Genomic DNA, 13,050 nt, shown 5'->3' on the forward strand with positions numbered 1-13,050 from the left:
CATTACATTTACTGTAGTGGAACCACGTAAAACACCATTTTCAAAGTCTGAACGATTCTGTGGAATTAGAATGTTCCAGCAGTCATGATATGACCCACTAATCAACCCGTGTGGCCCTATTACGATGAGCTGGATGACAAGGTTCATCCACATTTGCAAAATAAATAAACCTTATAGAATATTGTGCTCTAAGATTTTGCAAGAACACAGGGTCTATGATGATAATTCTAGAGAAATTCATTCTCTACACTAATGTCCATGTGGTTAATGCCCCACCCCCATGAGCTGATGTTTGCAAAGCCCGATGGGAAATGGGGATACCCTCCAGGTAAACTCTGCTGCCACTATGGTAATTTTATTTGATCATCTCAAAATATCCTGTGGATGAAGCAGGGCAGGAAGCATTGTCTCCTCAGATGTGATGTTTTTCGGGGTCTCCATGGCGATCCAGCAGCCGGCCCCACATGGCCGTACAGTCGTGGTACTCCTGTGAGTGACCCAGGGCCATCAAGGTAGACCTATCAGTGGCCTTCTTTCCCTGGGGGCTGCTCGTGCTCTTGGAAGTCCTGGGAGCCTGCAGATGCTGCAGAGGGCAGGCAGGCACCAAGCAACACTCTGGAGCGGGTCCCCCTGCCTGTACCTCATGCGCCCAGTGACCATCGTCCTCCTTCAGTGAAACCCGCCACCGAGTGCAGACTGGGAGCCGGGTTCTTAGCTGCCTGGTCCGACGTCTTTCTGAAAACAGCCTGAATAAGGACATGGGCACGTCGCGTGTGGGGACGGACCGTTCAGAGGCAGGAGACTGATTCTGAATTTGCAGCATGGAGAGACCTTGGTCCCTGAGCCCCACACTGTGCCCTCCTGACCCTGGCACCCAGCACCCCCCACCCTGCTGGGGGAGCAGTGGGAAGATAAATCCTTTGGCCAGGGGTGGGGAAGGCGGATCCCTCCATCGCAGCCCTGTTCCCTGTCCTCCGGGGCCAGCCCTGTCATGGCCCCTTCTGAACTTCTGTTTGTTTTCTCATGACTAAAAAATAAAACATAAGTAATAGAAATGACCTCCGGAGTAGGACGGAGAGGGAATGCTGGAGGCAGGGTGCCGGTGGTGGGGAAGGTAGTTAACCTCCAAGAGCGTCATCCTAATCATCCGTGAGAGGGGCTGACTAAAGCAGGATTGGCTCTCGGGTTGAGGGAAGGAACCTGACAAGGTCTGCAAAGGGTCCCCTGGCCCTGAGAGCTCGCGGCCGTCCTCCTCCGTCACGGACCCTTCAGTATGTAAGCGCCGTGATCACGTGTGAAGGGGAGCTCATGCTGCCTCCCTGAGCTACTGCAGGCCCCACGACTCTCTTACTCTGTCGATGAGCAAGCAACAAACAATGTAGACCCAGGGAAGTTAAGAAACTTGACCAAGCATCTGAGGCCGGCAGGTGGCAAAGCAGAGGTCAAAGCAGGCCCCGGACACCTCTTCTTTTTTGCCTGTATTTGACTCAGTTCCACGAGCATTGTTCACATCAGGCTGGTGGCCCAGGCGTGCAGGGTGGCGGGTGTTGGGGTGGCAGGTGTTGGGGGGGTGACCACAGGGACAACAGTGGGAAAGCAGCGTGGTTCCCACAGAAACGGGCCTCCTGGGTGTGCCCAGCACGTTTCTCTGCATGTGTGAGTCCCACGGTGGATCTGATTGGCTCAGAACCAAAAGGAGTGGCTGGCTGGCTCCAGCATAGGGCGCTAACCTTCCGCAGGGCTGGGTGCTAACCCCAGCTGGGGAGGGTGGGGTGTGGGGGGATAGGACATGCCCTGAGAAGCCAGCACATCCTGCAGCCAAGGGACTTTGTGCTCCTAAAAATAGAAAGAGGTTCAGTTTACTCATGATGACCAGGGTCACTGACTCCTACAGCTGTGCTCAAGGAGGAACTGAGATATGTAGGAAGCCTGACACATTGCATGCCTGGAGCGGGAAGCCCCAAGAACACCCACATTCTGTTCCTGTTCCCCATGCTCTTCCCGCAGCGTGTTCTCACCCAGCCCAGTGACTGAAAATGAATTATGCCGGCAGAATGTCCGACAGCCTCCTACTACGGCCACAAGGCTCCTGTGTTTGCGCCGGCCTTCACGTCCGCTTTCCAAAAGCTTTCATTGTTTCATCAGAAAGAAAAATTTAGGTAGAAGTGCATTTCCTTTTATGACTCTGAGTTAAGGAACACTCCTCCTACCGCCCACCTCGCTCCTCACCAAGAGGGTTAGACTTTAATGTTTAACCTTGACCCTCTGTGAAATGCTCTGCTGGTCGGGTGATGCGGCAGCAGCTACTTCAACAAAGTGTTCAACCAGCAAGTCACTCTTCCAGAAGAGGGCGGGTGGGGGGTGCGGCTTCTCTAGTTCCGAACAGCAAGGCGGAGCTCAGGGACAACTGGGTCAGGGGCCTCCGGGGTCTGCGGGAGCAGCAGCAGCAGCAAACATGACCGTCAACGTGACTATCTCCGAGCGTGTCCTCCCCAAAGGCTCTCCACGAGGCTCCACTGGATCCTCACAGCAGATGCATGGGTTGGTTTATAATTAATCCCATTTTTTAGGCAACTGGGAGAGGCCAAGCAGAAATTGCATCCTGGAGCCTCAGCCCAGGTCTCCTGAGAGGTGCACGTGGCTGGGAACCAATCATCTTACAGGGGCACTGCGCCTGCACAGGGCGGGCTGCAAGAAGTCTCAAGTGCACCTCCAGCCATTAGAGCTTGGCCTCCACTGGGCGTCCCCCAGGCATGTGGCATTTAGGGTGACCGAGTCTGCTGGATTCTCCAAGTGTTTAATTGGGTAATCATTCACCTTTTGATAAAAAATTTAACCATTTTCACTACACCCTGCGTGTAACCTTGATGTACTTATGGTAAGACTCACCTCTTGCTGATGGCCCCATCACAGTTGTGAGCAAGGATTAAGGATTCTGTTGAAGGCGGGCAGGATAGTACAGAACATGCTTCTGTGTTAACAGATGGAGGTTTTAGTGACGACGCAGCACACAGATATTTACTGAAGGTTTTGTTGACGTAAGACATGGAGCAGGAGCTCAGGACCCTGCAAGGCACGATGGGTTTAGAGCTTCAGTGCAGCTGGACAGACGGACAAGTCCGCCATCACAAGGTGGCTTTCGAAGCAGAAGCTCTGAGTGCCGTGGGAGCATCCCGATGGAGACCCAGAAGGCTTCCCTGAGAAAGTCATGGCCTTCGCTCTTCTCCACACTCTGTGATCTTGAGCAAGGACAGCAACAGACTTTGGAAGGGATCCAACACAAGCTGCCAGTCTCATGGAGGAGTCGGGGGAGCTGGAACATGGTGAGCTAAGGCACTGCTTTGTCTCTGCTTCCTCACTGGAAAAATAAAAATAACGTGGGTAGAAAGAGATTTAGGAACCTCTAAATTTTTTTTTCCTTTTTATTTCATGGAGTTGATTTTTTAAAGAAACATTTATAAAAACACCAAATGTGGTCGGCTCCGGTTTTCAAATATGGAGGACACAGGTGGAACAGGCGTGTTCCAGAGAATGTTCCTGTAAAATTTTATTTTCACGAATGCTGTCATTCCACAAGGGACATAATGAGCCGACGCGGTGGGGATCTACTTTCCTTCACAGTGTGCTTGTCATCTTCAGCTTTTGCCTAACAAAAACAGTGAATGAAGGAAGGAACAACAATTGACAGGATGTGAAAAGCTCATTTTATGCTCCAGAGGAGGGGATCTTTGAACAACAAAAACAAACAAACAAACAAACAAAAAAAACAGAGTCTGTTTTCCAGACTTTTCCTTCATTTTTCACTTTTGCTTAGGCACCCAGAGCTAGTGGCACATGTGCTGTTGGGAAACCCCGGGTCATCCGTCTGGGAGCTCCCTAGCTTTTTACTGAGCATCCCAACCCTCGGACATCTCGCGGCCAGCTCGAAATGCAGCTTCTTGGCAAGCCCTTCACAGCTCCTCTCTGACCAAGTCAAAGAATGCCACACCAGCTTAGAAACAGCCAAGTCCAGTGTCACCCAATGTCAAGTATCCAGCTTAACGCCTCCACGAAAATGTGTCAGTCGTGGACTTGTCCAGTTGCACAGAAATGCGCACATAGGTTTGGCACCAAGTTAGGCGACACGTCACCTCAGGAGAGTGCAGGAGAGGTCGGTGGCACTGAAGACCCTGAAAAGCTTCTGTGTGCTTGGGTTGGTTCTGCCAATATTTACATTAGAAATTAAAATTATTATAAGTATTCACAATAGTATTTATTTATTTAAAAATCAATAAACAGGGATGCCTGGGTGGTTCAGTTGGTTAAGCATCTGCCTTCCGCTCGGGTCATGATCCTGGAGTCCTGGGATCAAGTTCAATGTCGGGTTCCCTGCTCAGCAGGAAGTCGGCTTCTCCCTCTCCTTCCCTCCACTTATACTCTCTCCCTCTCACTCTTTCTCTCAAATAAATAAAATCTTTAGAAGGATAAAAATAAAATCAATAAACACATTATATGCTAATATATTTTAATGAAAAATGTGAAAAATTTTAAAACAAAAAGCATGAATTTCATCAGTATCTGGCTTAATAAAAAGAAGACAGCTAGATTCTCATGTCTGCTCTTTCTTCCATCTGTCATGCCGAGTTATTTTGAATCCGACCACACATAGAGATATAGTCAGAGAAGGGAGGAGTATTGTAATGGTCTTTTTAGAAAACCACAGATATCCTTTTTTGATACTACACCAAAACTCGACAAAGGGTCATTGATTAAAGGTCAGTTGTGATGTAAAATCTGAAGCCACATGAGCAAATTTTTCCTTCTCTGTTACATGCAAACATTGTATTGGTCTCTTGTGCTGTGAAAGGACCGCTCAGCCATGCCTGACTTTGTAACACCAAATAGTGATCACTTAAAAAAAACCAGTTCACTGAATTACGTGGATCTTCCAAAAGTTGATAAATTCATTATAAACATGGAAAATTCACTTTTATAAATGCTGCCGCCAATTTCATCAGAAAAATCTGTAAGTATTGGGGAGTTTGTGAGTTCAGCTTGGCAGATATTACGCGTTTTCGAAAATTCCCATCTTTACTTGAAAGCTCAAATTTTATCATTGGCAACAAATACTGTCAGTTGTTTTCCTTGAAGTGACAGACTCCCTTTATTCATTTTGGAGAAAATGTTGCCAAGTACGCAATGCTGAATAACCATAGTTTGTTAGTCGTTCATCCAAACAAAAATGGAGTTCCATGGAAAAGGCAGCAGAGCTCACAATTCAACAAATCACACAACGTATAGGGGCAAAGAACACAGAGATTCTAGTGCAGTTGGATGCACACACCTTGATTTGGGCTGAGGTGTAAGCAATTTGACCCACCACTGCTTTTCTACCATCAGCTCGAGTATCAACCCAGTTTAAAAAAAAAAAAATGGCGAATAACGTCTTACTATTATCACGAAAATAGTTCTGACCTCATAGACCCCACGCGGGAGTCTCAGGAACCACCAGGAGTCTGGGGCCACTCTTCGAGAACTGCCTCTGTAGATATTCCCCATCCAAACTCTGCCATTCGAGAACAAGTGAGTTGACTAAAACTTATTAGATAAACATGTCACACATCTGATTTTGGTCTTCCATTGATTAGGTTTCAGTGTGGGACTGATTTGAGAGTTGAAAGTATTCTGGATCTTTAAGACAATCTTCTATCTAGTTTGTTGCTATTCACGTCCCAGTGGGTAAGTAAGTGTCTTTGAGCCTTTGGGCAAATGCCCCTTCCCTAAAAGATGGTCCATGGAGACCAGTCAAGAATCCAAGTTAGTCTGACGACCTGGAGGTTAGCTCTCCAAAAGCATTGAAGAGTTGCCCATTGATTTAGAGAAAACCAGCTCATTACTTCAACACAGAAACGTGAAGTCAACATCTCCAATTGGTCTGGGTGCATCCAGTCTGTGGGGCCTGGCCACCATCGGGTGGGTTCGCTCCACGACATTGTCAGTCCCTGTGTGTTTACCATCCCAAGGCTCTGCTCTGTAAAGTAGAATTAACTTTTTGAGGGCTTTGGCATGTTTTTATAAAAATTCATATTGTGGCAAAGTATTTACAGTCAAAACTCCTTTGTCTTAAAGAACCTGCTTGGAATTAATGGGAAGTGTATGGAGTGATGTAGAAATCAGCCCTGCTTCCCATGTGGAACCTGATTTTAGGCTTTAAAATCACAAGCCAGTTTCTGTTGGAGTGGATGATTCCTCTGGGAGGTTCACCCAAAGACCTTCTAGCATGAGATTTTCATTGGAACTTGAGGGAAATCTTCCAGAATGTTGTCCGAAGCCTCTGGCTTTTGTAAGCTTCGTTTTAGGTTAAGGTAATCCATAATCTCCTTTATTTCTATATTTAAATGCAGGAAATGAAGAAAACAAAGAAAGGATCGTTTTAGGGACTCCTCAAAAGGCAGAAAATGTTTTTAATGAATCTGGGCTTGGTTCGGAGTCTTTCGGCCCCTTGAACTTGGACATCTCAGCCTCCAGCTGTGCGAAACCAGTGTCCGCTCTTCCAGCCCCGGAGTCTGCTGCACTTGGTGGCAGCAGCCCTAGCTGACCACGGGGGCTCTTTGGACCCGCTCACCAAAGGAGCCACAGGGAACTTGAGCAGAAGGCAGGTTCAGAGGTAACTATCTTCCATCAGCACCGATAGGTAAGTAGCAGCAGGTGCAGGAAAGCACTGAACTTGCCTGTGACCCTTGAGTGGGGTGGAGGGAAGAGGCAAGGAGCTAACCCCAGGCGCGTAGCCTCCAAGTGAGGACAGATTGTAGTGAAGAAGGAAAAAGAACAGTCCATGCAGGTAGACGGTCAGCAGCATATGCTAGCTCTGGAGGCTGGCACGTACTCCCCTGTGTAACTTAGAAGACACCTGGCTGCTGTTATCTGTCCCCATGACTCAGCCCAGGTTCAGGGAGGGCAGCTAGTGCCCAGGTCAGGAGAAGAGAGATAAAGCCTTTCAAAGACCATTGTTTGAGCTGTGAGCATGTGAGGAGGGCAGAGCACAGGGCTTGTGCCTGCCTGGAGCCCAACGTGGGAAGAAAGGAAATCCAGCAAGAGCTTCCAAAGGAGACTGGATATCTTGATCATGACCAGCTAGACATGAGGAGAGACAGCCACAATTTTTGCAGGACCAAGATACCAAGGGTGGTGGCAGGGGAAGCATTTTCCATTTGTCTTGGCTACTGCAAGTCACCTTAGCAATGTGCTGACCAGAGGTGTGGAGAAAGCCCATCAGTCCATGTGCTCCTTATCCCTGAGAACACCCGCTCTGAGGAACAGTCCTGCTTCCTTGCCTAAGACTTACTGTCAAAGTACTGTCACCTGTACTTTGGGATGACCACAATTGGCCTAACTTCACCCAGATGTCATGCTCTGATGCCCTTCGACCCGAGTCAGTAGGAGACCGAGCTGGAGGAACAGGTATAGCATGGCTGTCCCTGGTGGTGACAGCTGGCGTCTGGCTCCCCGCGGGAGGGGCCCACAGCACCCACGCGTCCCTTCTGTGTGGGGACTCGGGGGAAGGTAGCAGTGTGGGCCAACGCTTTCCTCGTAGGACCTGCCTGGCATGCACCCACCGCACCTCCCCGAGATGACATATCGTCTCCAGATGATGGGGAAAGTGCCCAGGGGCAGCCTTCACTCTGCCTCCCGCACGTGCACAGACGGAACCCCAGGGCCCACGGAAGTCCCACTCCCAGGGCGCTGGAACATCAGGCCCTGCAATGGGCAGGCTCTCAGGGGGTCTGTGTGTGGCTGCAGCCCGTGTCCTCTGTCCCCACTGAGGCACCTCAGGTGGGAGGCGATGGCCGTTGTCTAGCTGAAGGCGGACAGTGGGGCCAAGAGTTTTCTTTGGAACAAATAAATAAACATAATGAAGAGAAACAAGAGATATTTTTTTAAGTGTTTTTGCCAGCTTTGGCACTCACATACAGGGAGCAGGAGAGTCGGGTGTGGACCATCTGGAATTTGGGGCTCTGCAGCCCTGAGTGTGAGCCTGGTTCTGTCCTCGAGAGCCTGTGTCCCAGCCACATCCCTGGGTGGTCCTCAAGGGATGCCCTGGGGTTATCTCATGCTGGCCCTATCTCTTCATCTGGGAAGAGGAGGTTAGAGCAGGCCCTCCTCAGACCGTTGTATGTTGTACAAGGTTCCATGGGACGGTCCCTGGGGAGGCCTGGCCCATGGCCAGGCCCTGACGCAGCAGGCCTATTGTTACCAGCGTACACAGTCCTGAGAAACCACTGCGGCTCCCATGTGAATCAGCTCCAGCCCTCCCCGCCGCTGACTCATTTCCAGATGGGTCTCCGTCGGAAGGAAGGAGGGGAGGAGAGGGCTGGACGCAGGGCCAGGTGGGGCCAGGGCTCTGAGGGCTGTTGGGAGCCCAAAGAGGGGCCGATGGAGGAAGGTGGAAAACCATAGCGCTGACTCCTTATTGCTGAAGACCCAACCTCCAAAGGGTCCTCCCTCCCTCCACGCCTGTGGTTTGGGGCAGGCCGTGGGGCCATCGGGGGGTAGGGGGGAGCACAGAGACGCAGCCACAGGTGCTCCTGGGCCCTGCAGGACCCTCACTGAGCTTCCTCCCCACGTGAGGAGGAACCAGGGCAAGTGTGGGGAACCGGCTCACACCCCAGCTTCTCCACAGGCAGCGCATCATTCTGCTTTTCTGGGCGAGGCAATGCAGAAACACTGTAAAGCAGAGCACAAGCAACCCAGTTTTAGACACACAGACACACAGACGATACAGACAATAAATGTGCCCAATGCCCCTGCTCCCACCACTTCGAATTCAAAATGTTAGAAGACTTTGCTTGACATCACTCATCCCCAGGAAGACGCAAACCAAAACCACAGTGAAATACCACTTCATACGCCGTCATCGGGCTGGAATCCAAGGGCCAGACAGCAGGGAGAGCTGGAGAGGATGCGGAAGGGTCGGAATCTGTAGGCGCTGCGGGTGGGAATGCAAAACGGGGCAGTCACTTCGAGAAACATTCCGGCAGCTGCTCAGACAACGAAGGAGAGTCACACACAAGCCAGCAAGCCCGGCTCGACAGCCACCCCAGAGAACTGAAAGCCCACGTCCACGTAGAGACTCGTATGTGCGTGTCCGTGCAGCATCCTTCGTCGTCGCCAGACAGTGGAAACGTCTAACTTTCCATTGGGTGAGGAACATATAAACAGTGTCACACAGCCACACAATGGAACGTGCCCAGGGCCACAGAAAGGAAGTTCTGAAGCCTCGTACGACGTGGATGGATGGGAAAAACACGCTGCTCGGAGAAACAAGCCAGACACCAAAGCCCGCAGATGCTGTAATTCTGCTCCTGTGAGAGGTCCAGAATCGGGAAGTCGGGAACAACAGAAAGGGCTTGCTTAGAGCGGGGGAGGGGAGCCGGAGAACCGGGCAGCGACTGGGGAAGGTGCCGGGCTCTTGCTGAGGACATGGGAGTGTCCTAAAATTGACCGTGGTGATGGTTGCACCTCTCTGGGAACAGGCTAAAAACCACCGAACTGGGGTGCCCAGGGGGGCCCAGTCAGTTAAGTGTCTGCCTTCAGCTCAGGTCATGATCCCAGGGTCCCAGGATCGAGTCCCGCATCGGGCTCCCTGCTCACTGGGGAGTCTGCTTCTCTCTCTCCACCCCACCTGTGCTCGCTCTCTCGCTCTCAAATAAATAAATTAAATCTGATGAATAAATAAATTAATTAATTAAAATCACTGAATTGAGCGCATTCATGGGTTGAACGTTATGTGAATTTTATCTCCAACAAAGCTACTTAAAAGTCTGCAATATTCTCCTCCAACGTTTTCACATAAACGAAACAAAATATTGCTAAACACATGCAAATCCGCTTTCTGTCCCTCCTGTCTGCACTGCCCTCATCCTGATGCTACCGTGAGCGTGGATTCCCTTCCGGTCTTCTTGGGATCACTGGTCAGGTGCCCCATGCCCCTTGCTTCCCTTTCTCACTTAACCACCACGAGAGCTCTGTGAGACTGGGCCACGTCTACCTCCACTGGGCGGATGAGCAAACTGGTGTGAAAGAGGTCGCACCTGAGCTACCCAAGGTCAAAGAGCCAGGGTGGCCAGGGCCGATGTTATTGGTCCGTCTCCGTGTTACAAACCCAACTTCCATTCCCTAGTTTCCCAGCGAGCTTCTTTGGCCACACCTCACAAATGGTCCCCATCAATCTGTGTCCCTGAAAAAAACGTTGCAAATAACATTAGCTGTGAATACGTTGTGTGCAGAAATCCCAAAGCATCTCTGGTATTTCCAGGAAACATTTTTATAGTCCCAGGTGATCTTATAAGTCCTTGTCTAAAAGGTGAAAAATCGCTATTCCGAACAGCTTGAGCAGACGGTCTGGACTTCTTAAGCAGAACTCAACTAATTCTCACGTCCCAGACCACAAATGTCACAAATCTCCCTATGAGTCTTGAAAATGTCACTGCTTTTGTCGGCAAAGGATGAAAAACAGCGCGGAGCAGAGATGACTTGCATCCCAGACACCCCATCATGGTGGAAACGGACCTTCTCGGAGCCATGAAATCGTTACCAAAAAAGGGAGAAGTCGACACGTAAACTCTTCTGGAAGGCCAACACCCCAGACGCCCCACTTCCACCGCTTGCTTTAAGAAACCAGCCCCTGAGCCCCTGGAACGAGCAGCGGGGTACCTGGGTCCCCCGTATCTGCAAAGTGTCATGGGAGACACAATGACGAACGAGGTCTGGCCCTTGCCTCCCGTGTGATGTTACAGATTAACTGATGTCAAATCGTTTCCTATTGAAAGCCAGCCCGTAATAGTGAACCGTAGCAGGGTTTTTTAGACACCCTTTACACCCCGGAACAGAGACACACAAATTCACGGGTGCCTCTCAGGCCATGGAGTTTGGTGGATGAGCTACTGGCCAGAGAACCCAGCTTTGCCTGGGGCAATCTAGGTGAGAACCTCGTTGTTACGGGTTGAACTGTGTCCCCCAGTAAGATATGAAGTCCTAACCCCGGCATCTGTGAGTGTGGCCTTATTTGGAAATAGGATCATTACAGGTGTCATCAGTTAATAGGAGGTCAGACTGGAGAAGGGTGGGCCCTTAGTCCAATACGACTGGTGTCCTTAGAAGAGAGAAATCTGGACCACAATTCCATGAAGGCACAGATGCTGGGACAAGAGAGAACGTGGAACCAAGGCAGGGCCTGGAGTGACAAAATGACAGCGAAGGGACATCTGGGGCCACAGAAAGCTGAGGGTACCCCTCTCTTTGTGGAGCATGGGGTCCTAGACCTGAGTCTTGCCCGCCCTTGCTGTTCTAGGCTGCCCCCTGCTCCTGAGCCTGGGACCACTCCCTGTCTGCACGAACCTGGCCTGGATTCACCCCAGAGCCCCTCGGAGAGCCCCCAAGACGGGCTCCTGGGTTTCTGCCCCCACAGTCCTCTGTGGTCTCTCTCCGAGAGGCTCTGTCACGGACAGGACACAGAATCAAGTCCCGTCAACCTCCTGACTAATCACAGGGTCTGAGTCAAAGGTCCAGGAGAGTCCCCCAGGCCTGTGACACCGGTCAGCTTTGTCCAGGACCCAAGAGGCTCATGGAAGGTGCCCGTGCCGTGGCCCCAAGGAGCCCTCGGCCGCAGCCAGCCCCAGTCCCTGCAGGACCATCCCTGTGTTTCCTGGTCCCCTGCCGCCTTCTCTCTCCAGAAATCTGGTGCCGGCGCTTGTCCAGACCTCTGAGACGAGGACGGGGTGAGGAGTCAGGCAGCTGGGGGAGCCTTGGGCCTCCGGCCCCTCTGATGGTGAAGACCCTGCCCTTGACGAGCCTCCATCTGGCAGGAAGCTTCCCTGTCCTGAACCTGGGGCCTCGCTCACCTTGGCGAGGCCGGTGCAGCAGGTGCTGAGAGCTCCAGGCGCAACTCTCGCATCCAGGCACAGGGACAAGCAGCTGCCAGAGATCCAGGGGACCCTGGGGGTATGACTGAAGGTACCTGGCCCCATGGGGCTCTGTCCTCTGGCCCTGGTGCCGAGTGCCCCTCACAGGACCCATCCTGTGGACATAAAGGGAGGAAACAGATGACCCAGGGAGCCACAGAGACAAATAGGAGAGACCCAGAGCCGTGCAGCGGGGCTCTCTAGGAAAGCCGAGATGGCTTTTCGTGCTGCGTTTCTGAGATAACTGGCCCTGCCCTGGGGAGGCTCCCCGTGGCTGCTGCGGCTGGTGGGACGGTTGTGGGGTGCTGCGGGCGGGCGTTCAGCCGTGACTCGAACGAATCCATGGAGGATGAATGAGTGAGTGAGTGTTTGGGCGGCTGGAGGGAACCGCAGGTGTCAGAGCTGACCACGGGTCTTCTCTCTGCATCCCACCACCCCTCCCCCTCCCCCCACCCCCCCACCCTCCCTCACCCCACACACAGCTGAGGAGTGACAGCATGGGGACTCAGCAAGGAGCCACGCAGGGTGGGTGGGTCAGGGCACCTGGCTTTGCTCTCACTGGGTCAGGGTCTCCCGTCCTCGCCTGGGCCACTCTCTGCCACCCCCTGCCCTCCCCAACCCCAGCTTGTTTACCTGTGAGCTGAAGGGGCTGCCCTAGGCCAGGGCTCAGCAAACGGCGGCGTTCTGTGCCCAAATCCAGCCAGACGACCTGCTTTTGTAAGCAAAGCCTCGCTGGAACCCAGCCACGCCCGTGCTTTACGCAGGGTCTCTAGCTGCTGTGGGGCACCCCGCAGGTGGAATAGCTTGTCGGAGAGCCTGTGGCCCAAAACCCGTTATTCATTTCCCGGGACCCCTGCTCTAGCGGAGCGCATCTCTACAGGAGCAGCACCGCCTCCTGGTGGGCGACTTGGAAATTGCAGTCTGGTGAGTCCATGAAATAGTCCTTGTAGCATCTTCCATAAACACAATTGCCGAATCGTTACGTTGTGCACCTGGAACTAATGTAACATTGCAGAGCAACCAGACGTCAATAATAAAAAAAAAATTTTTAACGAAATCTTATAAAAAAAATAAAAAAAAAACATGCAATCTTGCCATTTGCAACAATATG

Source organism: Lontra canadensis, unplaced genomic scaffold (genome assembly GCF_010015895.1).
Source record: "Lontra canadensis isolate GAN:19392208 unplaced genomic scaffold, GSC_riverotter_1.0 scaffold79, whole genome shotgun sequence".
In the NCBI taxonomy this organism is placed as follows: domain Eukaryota; kingdom Metazoa; phylum Chordata; class Mammalia; order Carnivora; family Mustelidae; genus Lontra; species Lontra canadensis.